General features: G+C 44.2%; 1 long non-coding RNA gene across 1 annotated transcript; it reads right to left on the bottom strand.

Moving 5' to 3' along the window:
- Positions 1-6,017: 6,017 nt before the first annotated feature.
- Positions 6,018-13,258, bottom strand: LOC104002154 (uncharacterized). The gene is made up of 3 exons (XR_674236.5): positions 12,975-13,258; positions 9,702-9,810; positions 6,018-7,122 (listed from the first exon to the last, which is right to left on the bottom strand). It is a non-coding gene; the product is annotated as an uncharacterized LOC104002154 (long non-coding RNA).
- Between the last annotated feature and the right edge of the window lie 242 nt (positions 13,259-13,500).

Genomic DNA, 13,500 nt, shown 5'->3' with positions numbered 1-13,500 from the left:
GTTGAAGGGGTGGTGAGAAGGAAGGAGACTCACCCTTCTCTCCTCCAATCCCAGAAACCTGAAAATGACAATAATTTGGGTAGAACTGCCTTCAGAAGTAGGAGTAGACAAGAGAAATCTAGGCATGACTGATGAGTAAAAAGAGCAGCAAAAAGTGCATTAGCCATAAATGAGAACATGGAAAAATGGAAACAGTGAATTTGTGTGGGGGGGAGGGGAGATGATTATAGATGATTTTTAAAAAGTCTGTTATTCCAATAAATAGCTTTTTAAAAAAAGACATCCTGTGTTTGAAAGTCAGGATTCTGTCTGGATATTCCTGAGTCTCCCATTCCAGGAATGTAACTCCCTGCCCTACAGGATGGTAGCACTTTAAATTAATCCTAAGAACAAAGAAGGGAGACTTTGCCACATTTTAATGGCCTCCAGCTGCAGACCAGCCCCTCCCCAGCCTTGGCCTTAGCCGCACCCTCTGAGTGTTCTGCTTTGGTGCTCCCCGAGGTTTGGCTGCCTCTGAGATCAACCCCCTGGAAAATGTTACGGCTGGTGTCACCATTTGCAGAAACCATCCAGCCTCTGGTATGAGGAGTCTTGCTGGCTTTGCTCTTCCCGGGTTCTCCTGTGATGAGAAACCCACGCAGCTTTGATTCAGGGCCATCTCTCTTCTCAGCAGCTGTAGGGTCAGCAGAGAGACTTTGCTGAGAGAGACTCTGCTAAGTTATGACCTGGGCTGGTTGGTCCAGAAATCTGAAGGCCTGACAGTCCCATCCACTGGCCCATCCAGCACAGATGAAATGATGCAACATATAGCTCCCTCCAGCTTCACTTTCACAACATCTCATAGGGAAGGTACAGCCAGCAAAACCCATTTCATAAATTACCAGATTCAAAGGCCACTCCCATGTTCTCCCAGCAAGGAGAATCTAGATTCTTAAATTATTTCCTATATTACAAACAATGAAGTTTTTAAATTTAAAAAATTAAATGAAATGGTATGGTGGTTCTTCAAAAAATGAAAATAAAATTACCCTATTATCTTGTAATTCCATTCTGTTTTATTTACATCATATTTACATTGTATAATTCCACTTCTGGATCTATACCTGAAAGATTTGAAATTGAAAGCAGGTACTTATACAGATATTTGTATTCCTATGTCATAGCATTACAATAGTGAAAAGATGAGAACAACTCGAGTATCCATCAATGGATGAAGAAACAAAATGTGATATATATACACACACACAATGGAATATTATTCAGCCTTAAAAGGGAATGAAATTCTGATACATGCTACAACATAGATGAACCTTGAAGACATGCTACATGAAATAAACCAAACACAAAAGGACAAATGCTGTATGATTTTACTTCTATGAGGTACCCAGAACAGTTAAATGTATAGGGACAGAAAGTAAATAGTGGCTACCAGGGGCTGGGGAGAACAGAAGGATCAGGGAGTTAGAGTGTCAGTTTAGGATGATGAAAAAGTTCGGCCAGGTGCAGTGGCTCAAGCCTGTAATCCCAGCATTTTAGGAGGCCGAGGTGGGCAGATCACGAGGTCAGGAGATTGAGACCATCCTGGCTAACACGGTGAAACCCCGTCTCTACTAAAAATACAAAAAATTAGCCAGGCGTGGCAGCGGGCACCTGTAGTTCCAGCTACTTGGGAGGCTGAGGCAGGAGAATGGTGTGAACCCGGGAGGTGGAGCTTGCAGTGAGCCGAGATCATGCCACTGCACTCCAGCCTGGGCAACAGAGCCAGATTCCATCTCAAAAAGAAAAAAAAAATTTCTAGCAAAAGGTATGGTGTTGGTTGCACAACCGCATGAATGTATGTCACTAAGTTGTCCACTTAAAAATTGTTAAAATGGTAAGTTTATGTTATGCATATTTTACCATAATAAAAAATGAAATGTAGTAAGTAACTAACTCATTCTGTCTGGAAGTATTTATGGAGAATTTATTCGCCAGCACTGAACTAGACAGAACACAAAAGAGAGTAAACAATCTGACTGCCCCAGGGAGGTTGCCATCCAAGGTGCTAAATATACAATCTTGCCAAACTGCCCTCATTTCTTCCTAGACACTGTCAAGAGAATCCATGGATTAAAAAATCCATTGATTTCTGCAAGATTTATTTTTAGCCTTGGTCCCCTCTACTCAGTCCCTTTTCCCATGCTTACACACATCTATATGTACCCATATGAACACTTGTAATACTGTGATATAGTCACTGGCCTGTATATTCATCTCCTCTTCTTGACTCTCATCTTCCTAATTCACCTGTCCCTAGACTCTAACACCGTGACTGCTGTGCTCCTGAGTCAGGTAGAGAATGCGGGATGGAGCTTGCCACTCGAAGTATGGTTTGAGGACCAGCAGCAGCAGCGTCCCTCGGGAGCTTATTAGCAATGCTGACTTTGACCCACTCCAGACCTATTTAATCAAGGTCTGCACGCTAACTGGATCCCCAGCTGACCTGTATGCACATTCCGATTTCAAAGCCTTGGGTTAGAGGCTAATACAGGTAGATGGTGAGCTTGTGTTTGGGCGTGTGAGTTCACACATGCTTTTTATGGAGTCTGACCTCCCCAAGAGGAGGCCCTAAATGGTATCCTCTGAAAACATCCTCTCTGATCAGTCACTCTGGCTCTAGGCTCGCCCACAGCTTTCTTCCAAAACGGTGGCTAAACTGGGCTTATGTAAGAAGTAGAGGAAAATGAGCCACAGTAAAGAGAGGATCCCAGCCTGCCTGGGTGGGGCAATGGAACCATTGCTACTTCCTCAGATCAAATCTTATTACCACAGCAATATTTTCATGGCAAAATCCCTTGCAGAGTAGATTTCTAAATTCCAGCTTACTTCTTCTTTCAAAAAAGAACATCAAAGATTCATATGATTTTGAAGGCACACAGTTAACAAACATTTGTTAAGCTTCTACTTTAATTCCTTTCACAGAAGAGCAAGCCAAAGGCCGAGTGAGTTTGGAGATGCCTGCTGTGATTTGCCCTCTAGGATCAGGGCTAGACCAAAACTGTGAGCATCCTGGAAGGCTAACAAGTTGGTGCCCCTTAAAATGGATTTTTTTTTTTTTTTTTCTGAGACAGAGTCTCCCTCTGTCACACAGGCTGGAGTGCAGTGGGGTGATCTCAGCTCACAGCAACCTCTGCCTTCTTTGTTCAAGCAATCCTCCTGCCTCAGCCTCCGGAGTAGCTGGGACTACAGGCATATGCCATGATTCTCAGCTAATTTTCATATTTTTAGTAGAAATGAGGTCTCTCTATGTTGGCCAGGATGATCTCGAACTCCTGAGATCAAGTGATCCACCCGCCTTGGCCTCCCAAAGTGCTGAGATTAGAGGCATGAGCCACTGCGCTCAGCCTCAAATGGATATTTTTGAAATATTTGTTCAACATGTATTTAGTGACTTCAGAAATAAACTGATTTTCTATTAATAAAAGTTCTATGTTGAAACAGATTATTAATTTATTCCCAGCAGCCAAAACAGAGTCCGGGTACTGATAAAACTTGGCAAAATATTTTTCCCTTTTCTGATGTTCTTATTCTTGCTTCAGCTTTCCTTTGCAATTTTCTAAACAAGGCAACTTCATGATAGGAGTATGAAAGGACTTAAAATGTAAGTAAAAATAATTAGATTACTATTTAATAAAGTAATCAGTAATAATTAGATTACTGATCTCAGTAAGTAGCACTATTGGGGTTCAAAACCCTATTAGGTTTCAAAACTTAAGCAATTGTGATTTCCAGTTTCAGGGTATGGTTGCATCAAGCCACTTACACATGGACATGGTACATCTGCATGTATTCCACAAGGATAGATCAACTCTGGAAGAGTGGTTTTAAATTGACCACTTACAGGTGCTGTGTCCTGGGAGAGAAACCAATGTTCACATGACTGGGGGGAATTAAGTGGAGTCATTCAGATTTATATCCATGGTGTTCTGGCACCCTGGGCAGTTGTTTGTCTGGATCCTCTTAATCCAGCTTGGACTGAAATTCAGATGCATCAAGGCATATCTGGAGGATTAAAGGGGCAGGCCACCAGAGACTACTTACATGGAGGGCCAAGAAGAGTTGGAGAAGAGGCTATTGGAAAAGGAGTCATCCTAAAGAAAGAGTCAGATGCAGAAACTTGTCTCAGTACCTCTTGTTCTCTAGTGAGAGTTCTTCCTGCCCCAGGACAACAGTAGGGGCTGCTGGAACATTTCCTGACCCCCTCCCCTTCCCCTTATCCCTGCAAAACATTTGAGTTGACCCAAAATGGTGGCTCTGGCACTGAGCACTAGTTCCATCTTCCCGGTTGCAGGCACCAGCAGTAAGCCATCATGGGACTGATAGAAACCAAAGAAGGAGGGGAGGGGAAAGGAGGACCACAGGGCAGCTGAAAGGGCTTGTTCATGAGCATGCACAAATCTTCCTAGGGTCTTAAGTAGGAGAGACTGAGGCTGACTTGGGCGCCAGCAACAGTGGTCTGAGGGTGATTCTGTTTATAATTTAAAGCTTGTTTGTTCTGATAGAATAAGCAATAAACCAGGAGTCATGACCTCTGCTCTTTCCTAGTTGGGTGACTGTTGGCAAGCCAGCGACCTCTGAGCATTTGTTTCTTCATTTATAAAACAGAGCATTAATAACTGCCTAACCTCCCTGTATTCAGCCATTCTTGCATCGCTATAAAGAAATACCTGAGATTGGGTAACTTATAAAGAAAAGAGGTTTAATTGACTCATGTCATGGTTCTGCAGCCTGTACAGAAAGCCCTGGGGCATCTGCTTCTAGAGACCCCTCAGGTAGCTTTTACTCATGGCAGAAGGAAGCTTGTGTGACTTGTGGCCAAAGCAGGAGCAAGAGAGAGAGTTGAGGGGAGGTGCCACACACTCTCTAACAGCCAGATCTCATATGAACTGAGTGAGAGCTCATTTATCACCAAGGGGATGGCCGAAACCATTCATGAGAAATCCACCCCCATGACCCACACACTTCCCACCAGGCCCCACCTCCAACATTGGGGATTACATTTCAACATGGGATTTGGGTGGGGACAAATATCCAAATTACATCATGAGAGTATTGAGTTTCGTGTGATATAAAGTATTTGAAAGTGTTTTGTTAACTATAAGTGAAAGGAAGGTGTTATTATTTTAGCCTGAAGAAATGTCAACTCCCAAGGTCAGAGCCTAGGCGAAAGGGGCTGTAGACAAAGATGAGAGTGACAACTAGGAAGCTCCTATTAGAGATTTTACATTTGTTCCAAGAGAGCTAATAAACAATGTGGGACAGCCGGCAACAGGTGATTTGCACAGCAGCATGAGTGAACGGTGCCCCGCTGGAGCTGTGAAACATGGCAGCTCAGGTTCTTTGGACCCCAAGTTTCTTCATATTGTACTAAAACTTGATTGTGTGTTTGAATCACCTATACTAGAACACACTGTGTGGGACTATCAGTGGGGGTCTCTGTTGTGGAGAAAGAATCTAAGGAAGGCTTAGAAATGATGGGCATAGTCTGTGAGTAGATACATCCACCTCCATATTACACTGAGTGGTGGCAGAAAAAAATTTAACCTAAGCTCTCCCAGACCATCATGTCATATCCTGTCTAGAAGGAGGCTTTCCCAGGCAGGGAGGAAACCCACTCAGCATTCTGAAGTTTATTGCCATGATGTCATGGTCTTGGGATTTTCAATACTAGACAAGCAACTCACCAAGAAACACAGGTTATGGCATGCAGTGCTCCAACAGGTTCTGGCAATGCAAACCAATGTGGAGCCTTAGGTATCAGAAAGGCCTCTGTGGGAAATTAAAATGGCCTTGGTTATGTTAGAAACTGCTGTTAGCCTCACCCTGGTGGATCCTATCACAATGGAAATTTGGGATGTTTTCCCAGCCTAAATGTGGTGTGCTTTCCTTGGAAAGGAATACTACAGAATGCTGTGCTGATCACATTTAGACAAAAAGCATTGCAGATATTTCCTTGTTCCATACAGAAAGCCTTAGCAGTTAAATCTGAAAATGCAGTCTTGGCAGGCACTGCTGGGGTTCCTGGAAAGCCATTCAGTGCAGACACCTGGGACCAGATCCTAGGAGTAGCAGCGAGGTATTCCCTTATTCTGCTGGCCAGTGACAGCTGCTTTGTGGTTCATCCCCCAGGGTCCTAAATGGTTCAGTTTTAATCAAACAATCCTCAGTCATCAAAGTTCCTTTAAGCCCTACATTTCTGAGTCTGTCATCAAATATTCATTGAGCAACTAAGTAATCAAGGCACAATCCTTAGTACTGTAGAATGGATATGGTTCCTTCTTCCCATCCCCCTGTCATCTCCAGAGCTTATCTATTTGAAAGGTCAGTGAAAAAGCTAGGCAACTATATTCTCATTTATTTACCATCTTCTGTTAACACATTGCAAGCACATTATTTTCCCAGTTAACTGAAGCTTATTCCATTGAAGTGCCAAGATTTTATTTGAATCTGTTTTGATGGAAATATTTTCAAAATGTACTAAACAGCTGTTTTCTTCCAGTGATTGTACAGAACATTGTTACCTTGAATATTCTAGGGTTACTATTTATTTGCAACAATTTATTCAAAAAGTATTTATTGAGTGACTGTTATTGGTTGGGCACTCCTAACTACTAGGAAAACAGTGGTGAAGATTATATAAATCCTGCCCTCCAGGAGCTTCCAGGTAATGAAGGAGACAGAGAAATTAGCAGGCAATTGCCCTATGGCAAACGACTGCCATGATAGGGTAAACAGAGAGGAACATTTTCTATAAAACCTCCAGGTCAGAAAATGACTCCAAAGGGGTGCCCTGCAGGATGAGGACTGGAGTACCAGTAAAAATTAGTTGAAAGGAGAATGAGGAAGTTGAAGGGAATACTCTGGAAAGAGGGAATTGTAAAAGCAGACATCGGCAGGCAACATGGAGCTTGAGGGAAAATGCAGAGAAGACTAGGGCAGGGCGCAGGGTTGCGGGTGTCCTGTGGCGGTTTGTGCAGGGCAGTTGGTGCAGACACGGCTTGGGGAAGGTGACATTAACAGAGCATGGACATAAAGAGCCTTCTGTGCCATTGGATACAAATTGGATCTTCATCTTCTTTCCACCTGTGTACAGTGCAATTTAATTAATCAATGAACAAATATTAATTGGCCACCTACCAAATGCCACATGATAATGATTGTTAACATTGAGGGCTTACTATATGCTAGGCATTATACTATGCACTTGCATGGATTAATTTATGTAATCCTTGTGAAGTAGGGATTAATCTTATCCCTATTCTATGAAAGAGGAAATTGAGGCTCCAAGAACTTAGGCAGCTTGCCCACAGTCACACAGCTCATCTGGGGCATATTGTGCTACGTGGCACAGGTGATGAGTATGTGAGTGTACTTCTACAAGTACATGGCATTTTTATGGCCTAGCCTCAGAAATCACAAACCATAATTTCTACCATACTGTATTGGTCAAAGAAATCACAAAGATCCGCCCAAGTTTACAAGGAGAGGTCATTTGACCTCACCACTCTACAGGAGAAGTGTCAATGTCACATTGTCAGAAGAGCTTGAGGGATGGGAGATACTGTGGCTGCCATCTTTGGAAAATACAATCTGCCTTAGGATACCTTAAGAAAAGTCCCTGGATTGAGGGCTTGATCCACTGCCTGCCTAGCACCACTGTGCCATGTACAAACTACAGAAACATACAGCACCCTTGCTACCAGCAGTTTGGCTCTGGGAAATCCCTGGCTGAGTAAATTATAGAGATAGAGGGTGTTTTCTGGATCTCCATACTGTACTTCCTGGAATCATTTTTCCTTTGTATTGCCAAGGTCTTAGCACCAACACTGGTGTGGCAGGGTACACAGTTAGTATTAATTCCAATGATGTTGATGTCTTTAGTCTACCAAGCAGTGGGGATAGCTGCCAGTGGGGGTGGCAGTAGTTGTAATGTTTGTTCATGAAAGTTGAAAACATCTGGCTGGGCACGGTGTCTCATGCCTGTAATCCTAGCACTTTGGGAGGCCGAGATGGGCAGATCACCTGAGGTCGGGAGTTTGACACCAGCCTGGCCAACATGGTGAAACCCCATTTCTACTAAAAATACAAAAATTAGCCAGGCGTGGTGGCACGTGCCTGTAATCCCAGCTACTGGGGAGGCTGAGGCAGGAGAATCACTTGAACCTGGGAGGCAGAGGTTGCAGTGAGCTGAGGTTGCGCCATTGTACTCCAGCCTTGGTGACAAGAGCGAAACTCCATCTCAAAAAAAAAAAAAAGAAAGAAAGTTGAATACATCTGAGCCACCACTTCTCTCTGGCAGACAGCAGTAGGTTGTTTCACTGAGAATTATGAACAAGATAGTTATCCCTGGAGAGCTTATCTAGGAAGGGGTATCCTGGACAGGGCTGAAATTTCTGCTAGTAAAATGATTGTAGGCTCAATGTATCCAAGAGATTTCATTAGCTCTCCTCATTTGCTGGTATTCCACCAGCCAAGATACAGAGAGAGGAAGTTTAAAAAAAAAACAGGAATTACTGGATGACCAGATCCATTTTATTACAGTGGGTAGTATAGGGATGAAATAGCAGGAGGGGAGGTTGAATAAGCAAGTTGCAGAGGGCCCAGAACATCAAGCTAAGGAGTTTCTTTTTGTTTTGTTTTTTGAGACAGGGTCTCACTCTGTCACCCACGCTGGAGTGCAGTGGCACAGTTATGGTTCACTGCAGCCTTGACTTCCCAGGCTTGAGTGATCCTCCTGCTTTAGCCTCCTGAGTAGCTGAGACCACAGGTGTGTGCCACAATATCCGGCTAATTTTTAAATTTTTTATAGAGACTGGGTCCCACTGTGTTGTCCAGGCTAGTCTTGAACTCCTGGCCTCAAACAATACTCCCACTTCAGCCCTGCAGAGTGCTGGAATTATGGATGTGAGCCACTGCGCCCAGTCAGGAGTTTCTTGCTTAGTGACTTCCAAGCTTTTTTTTTTTTTTTTTTTTTTTTTTTGAGATGGAGTCCTTCTGTTACCCAAGCTGGAGTGCAGTGGTGTGATCTTGGCTCACTGCAACCTCCGCCTCCTTGGTTCAAGTGATTCTCATGCCTCAGCCTCCCGAGTAGCTGGGATTACAAGCTCATGCCACCACAGCCGACTAATTTTTGTATTTTTAGTAGAGATGAGATTTCGCCATGTTGGCCGGCTGGTCTCAAAGTCCTGACTTCAGGTATCCACCTGCCTCTGCCTCCCAGAGTGCTAGGATTACAGGAAGGAGGAACCATGCCTGGCCTTCTTCCAAGCATTTTTGATCATGTGACCCATTAGTATGAATTTTTTTTTAGCATTTTTCTGTCAAAATGAATACTTACCACTGCTGTACTAATATATGATGTACATCCTAAAACCTATTCAAGAATAGAAATTTAGCCAGATGAAGACAAATAATTATTAAATATAATTCTTTTTTTGGTACCCCAATAGATTTGTGTGCACACACCTGTGTTGGCAGCCACTGACTCAGACAACAGAAAAGGAGAGCCATGCTCTCAGAATAGGTGTGCTTAAGGTGGCATAGAAGGAACTGTAAGCCGGTAGAGTTTCAATGGAGTTCTTGATAGCTCTAGATCTGGGCAAGCACTGGCTCTCTCTGTGGTTTTATTACCAAGAGAATCTATTATTCAAGTGTGAACTCACCTGGATCCCTCCTCATTTTTCACATCTTTCTCCTTTCCCAGCTGTTCAGGGTTGGAATACTCATTGCATTGCTCCATATACTGAACAAATTGCACCGAGATCCGTAGACCTGCAACAATTCAAATAAAGGAAAATCATGTCTCATTCTGTCAAAGCTTTTTCTTGATCCAGCCTGAAAAGATATCCGGTTTGTCTTCTTCTTTTACCATGTGCTACAGCTTCTCTCTCATCACCAAAATCTTGATAGCTCCCTTTCTCTGGCGGCTTGTGTTGGAACCTCATGAATCACCCGATGGGCCAATACTGCTGCTCTGCGTAGGAGAATGTCTGAGAATATTGTGTAATACGCATTCAGCAGTGTGAATACGCACAGCTGTTGAACGTTAATTCTCTCGGCAAGCTTAAAAACACAAGTGCCAGTGCGTATTGAAGTTACAGTTCTGGCTGTCTGGTCCTTTTGTTTGTCCACAGTTGGTTGGAGAACATGGGCTTCCACTTTCCACCTGGTCCTGTAAAGGTTATCAGCCTATGCCCTTCTACTACTGCTACCTTAGTGGATGTGGCCCATTTCTTCACCTGCCAAGGTCAAGGACCTAGGTTCAATTAGTTATTCTAAGCCTAACAGGGGCAGGGAGTTGATAAGGACAGCAATGACTAAGCCAGAGCTTTGCTGTGACATTAGGGCAAGGCCAGCAGGGTGAGCAAGTGAGATGCTCAGGGCACAAAATGTAAGGAGGCCCTCATTCTCAGGGTCACACAAGTGCAGGGCCGGCACCTGCAAGTGATGCCTCCTTCAATTTTGCCCACTAGGCACCTCACTTGTCTCTCCCTAGTCCTGGCTTTCTTAAACCCCTTTGCCTGTCTGGATTGACTTAGCACCCAGGATTGAGCTTTCAGGATACGGGGAGAATGATAATTATTACCAGGGTTTAAGCTGAATCTCATCTTGTCTAAGCATACCCTAGATAGTGAGGTTTTCTCATTATTTCGGAAGGGCTGAGTCCAGATGGAGTTGGGAATACAGTCAGTGGTGATTCAGAGTTTTAGAAGTCTCGGCCAGGTGCGGTGGCTCACGCCTGTAACACCAGGACTCTGGGATGCCGAGGTGGGTAGATCACCTGAGGTCAGGAGTTCGAGATAAGCCTGACCAACATAATGAAACCCCATCTCTACTAAAAATACAAAATTAGCTGGGTGTGGTGACAGGCGCCTGTAATCCCAGCTACTTGGGAGGCTGAGGCAGGAGAATCACTTGAACCCAGGAGGCGGAGGTTGCAGTGAGCCAAGATCGCACCATTGCACTCCAGCCTGGGCAACGAGAACGGAACTCCGTTTCAAAAAAAAAAAGCAGTCTCTATCTGAGGCTAATGAAATATCGAGGTTAGGGGAAGATAAATAATTCCCGTCTCTTGCATATTCACACATGTCACCACAGCCCTTGGCAAGTGGACAGTAGCGGTCCCTCTGGTTACTGAGAACATTTGAATCATATGCCTGGGTCCTGTTGGTTTAAGGAGCCCCAGCCTTTTGAGCTCTGACCAGTGGGCCATCTGTTACCAAGTTAAAAATGTTGACTCTGCAAGTCTGCTGCTCAGCCTCCTTGGCCTGTGTCTGTTACATACACCATTCTAGCACCTTGGCAGCAATACTTTAAGCGCAATTCCATTCACCATTTCATTCCTTCCAAGTCCTTCAGCAATGAATAGTACAGAATGAAATTCTTCCAGCTCATACACTTTTAACCTTTGCATAAACCTTAAGGATAAGCTAAAGGTTATCAAAATAGCTTCAATTGCACAGGTTAAACATCTCTCCTGCGTCTGGACAGAGTCAAGGCATTTGATAAAAGGAAAAAATGAGAGCAAAGAGTTTGTTTATTTTTCAAATTTTTAAGTGGAAACAATCTAAATGCTCAACATAGGGAAGTAGCTAAGTCAATTATGGTACATCAACTTGAAGGAATGCTACCCAGCAATTAAAATGTCAGAAAATAACCTTATGAAAATACACTTATAATACAATGTTATAACATCAGGAAATAATCATAATACAGAATTATATTTCACTATATAGAACATGTGAGTGCAAGGATCAAAAAAGCATGCATATATAAAATCAGTTGCTTTGGGGTGGTAAGTTTACTAGTGACTTCTTTTTCTCATTTGAACATGCTTTTAATGATGTTATTTACATAATGGTTATATAATGAATTTTTGATATTTAAAGAATTCCTAAGCAATTCGGAAAAAATCAGATAATCTGATGAAGACTGGAGATTTGTTGTTGTCCAGTGACTGAGTAGATCCCAGTCTGAGAGGCCAGCACATGGGCTTTGGGTTCAAACTGTCTGATTTGAGACCATAGCTTTGCCACTTTCTAGCTGTATTTTTACTTTTTATTTATTTATTTTTAAATTTTTGTAGAGATGAGGTCTTACTATGTTGCCCAGGCTGGTCCCAAACTCCCGGGCTCAAGAAATCCACTTGCCTTGGCCTCCCAAAGTGCTGAGATTACAGGCGTCAGCCACCGCACCCTGGCCACTGCCACTTTCTAGCTATACAACCTTGAGAATATTCTTACCTCCTGTGTCAAATGGAGATAAGAATGATATCTGTTTCACAGGCTCTTGCAAGTCTAAGTGAGTTGGTAAATGCTTAGAAGAATTCCTGGCCCAGAGTGAGGACTTAGTAAATATTGGTTCTCATGATTATACTGTGGATAAGCCATGTGCCCTAAGCCACATCAACCTGGGCAAAAAAGAAAAACTAAAGTCAGAGGAATTTCTCTGGCTTGACAGTGACCCATGCTTGTGGGTCTTCCCTGACTTTTTCCAGAACGCTTCAGGGTATCTGGCAAGCAAGGGTGCCGGCTGCCTCAGTTGGCTGCAAGAAGGGAAGGCTCGCTTAAGGCCCACTGTCCAGGTGGAGAGGCTGGTTATCCCTTCCAAGGACACGGAGGTGCCTGCTGCTGAAGCGGCAGGGCTGGCAGTCGAGGTGGCGGCTACTGCAGATGCCACAGCTGGCGCTGTCTCCTGCTGGTGCCCACAGTCACACGCTGGCTGCCCTGTGCCAATCGACTCTCGACCCTGCCACCCTGTTGTGGGTAAAAAAGCACATCTTTGACTTTCCTTGTGCTTGCAGCCCGCCACACTCAGTCCACCAGGACAGAAGACACAAGTCTGAGTGACAGGCTCCGATTTACTCTTCATGCTCTTCCTTCTTCTTGTCGCTGAAACATCACACAGTTGGGAGCCCCTGTAAAACTAACTCTCACCTCTCTCCCAGGTGGGCCCACAGGCTTCCTGCCACCGCTTCCTCCTTGTCAGAGGGACAAGTCCAGACCTGTCCGAATGCTCATGCTCATGTGAGGGCAATTCTGCTCCAGCTGAGACCCCTGCAGCACAATGCCGGACTGACAGCCAACCTGGAGAAAATGTTTGGATGCAGGAATGAGGAACAGATGCCTAGATAGCCGAGGGCAGGGATGGCCAAAGAGGAGGGAGAGGGAGGCGCCTGAGCTGCTGCTGACTGGACAGTAAAAGTGGGGGGAAGGAGGAGGGAGGGCAGGCAGCTGCTGGAAAGGGGGAAGGGAGGTCCCTGGCAGATGCTAAAAAAACCCTGAAACTCATTTGCCCAAATCAGCTTCAACCTCCCCAGAGTGTCTTCCTCACCACTCCATGTCCCCCTATTCTTCTCTGGCTTCTAATCTATACAAAAAAGGATTTTTGAGGTTGGGGGGTGGGGTTGTTCACCAGTGTGATTGACTCATACGCCTCACCCCAGAGGCAGACCTATTATCT

This window comes from Pan troglodytes, chromosome 1 (genome assembly GCF_028858775.2).
Source record: "Pan troglodytes isolate AG18354 chromosome 1, NHGRI_mPanTro3-v2.0_pri, whole genome shotgun sequence".
Taxonomy (NCBI): Eukaryota; Metazoa; Chordata; class Mammalia; order Primates; family Hominidae; genus Pan; species Pan troglodytes.
Note: the sequence above shows the minus strand (reverse complement) of the source record. Positions and strands in the feature narration are given on the sequence as shown.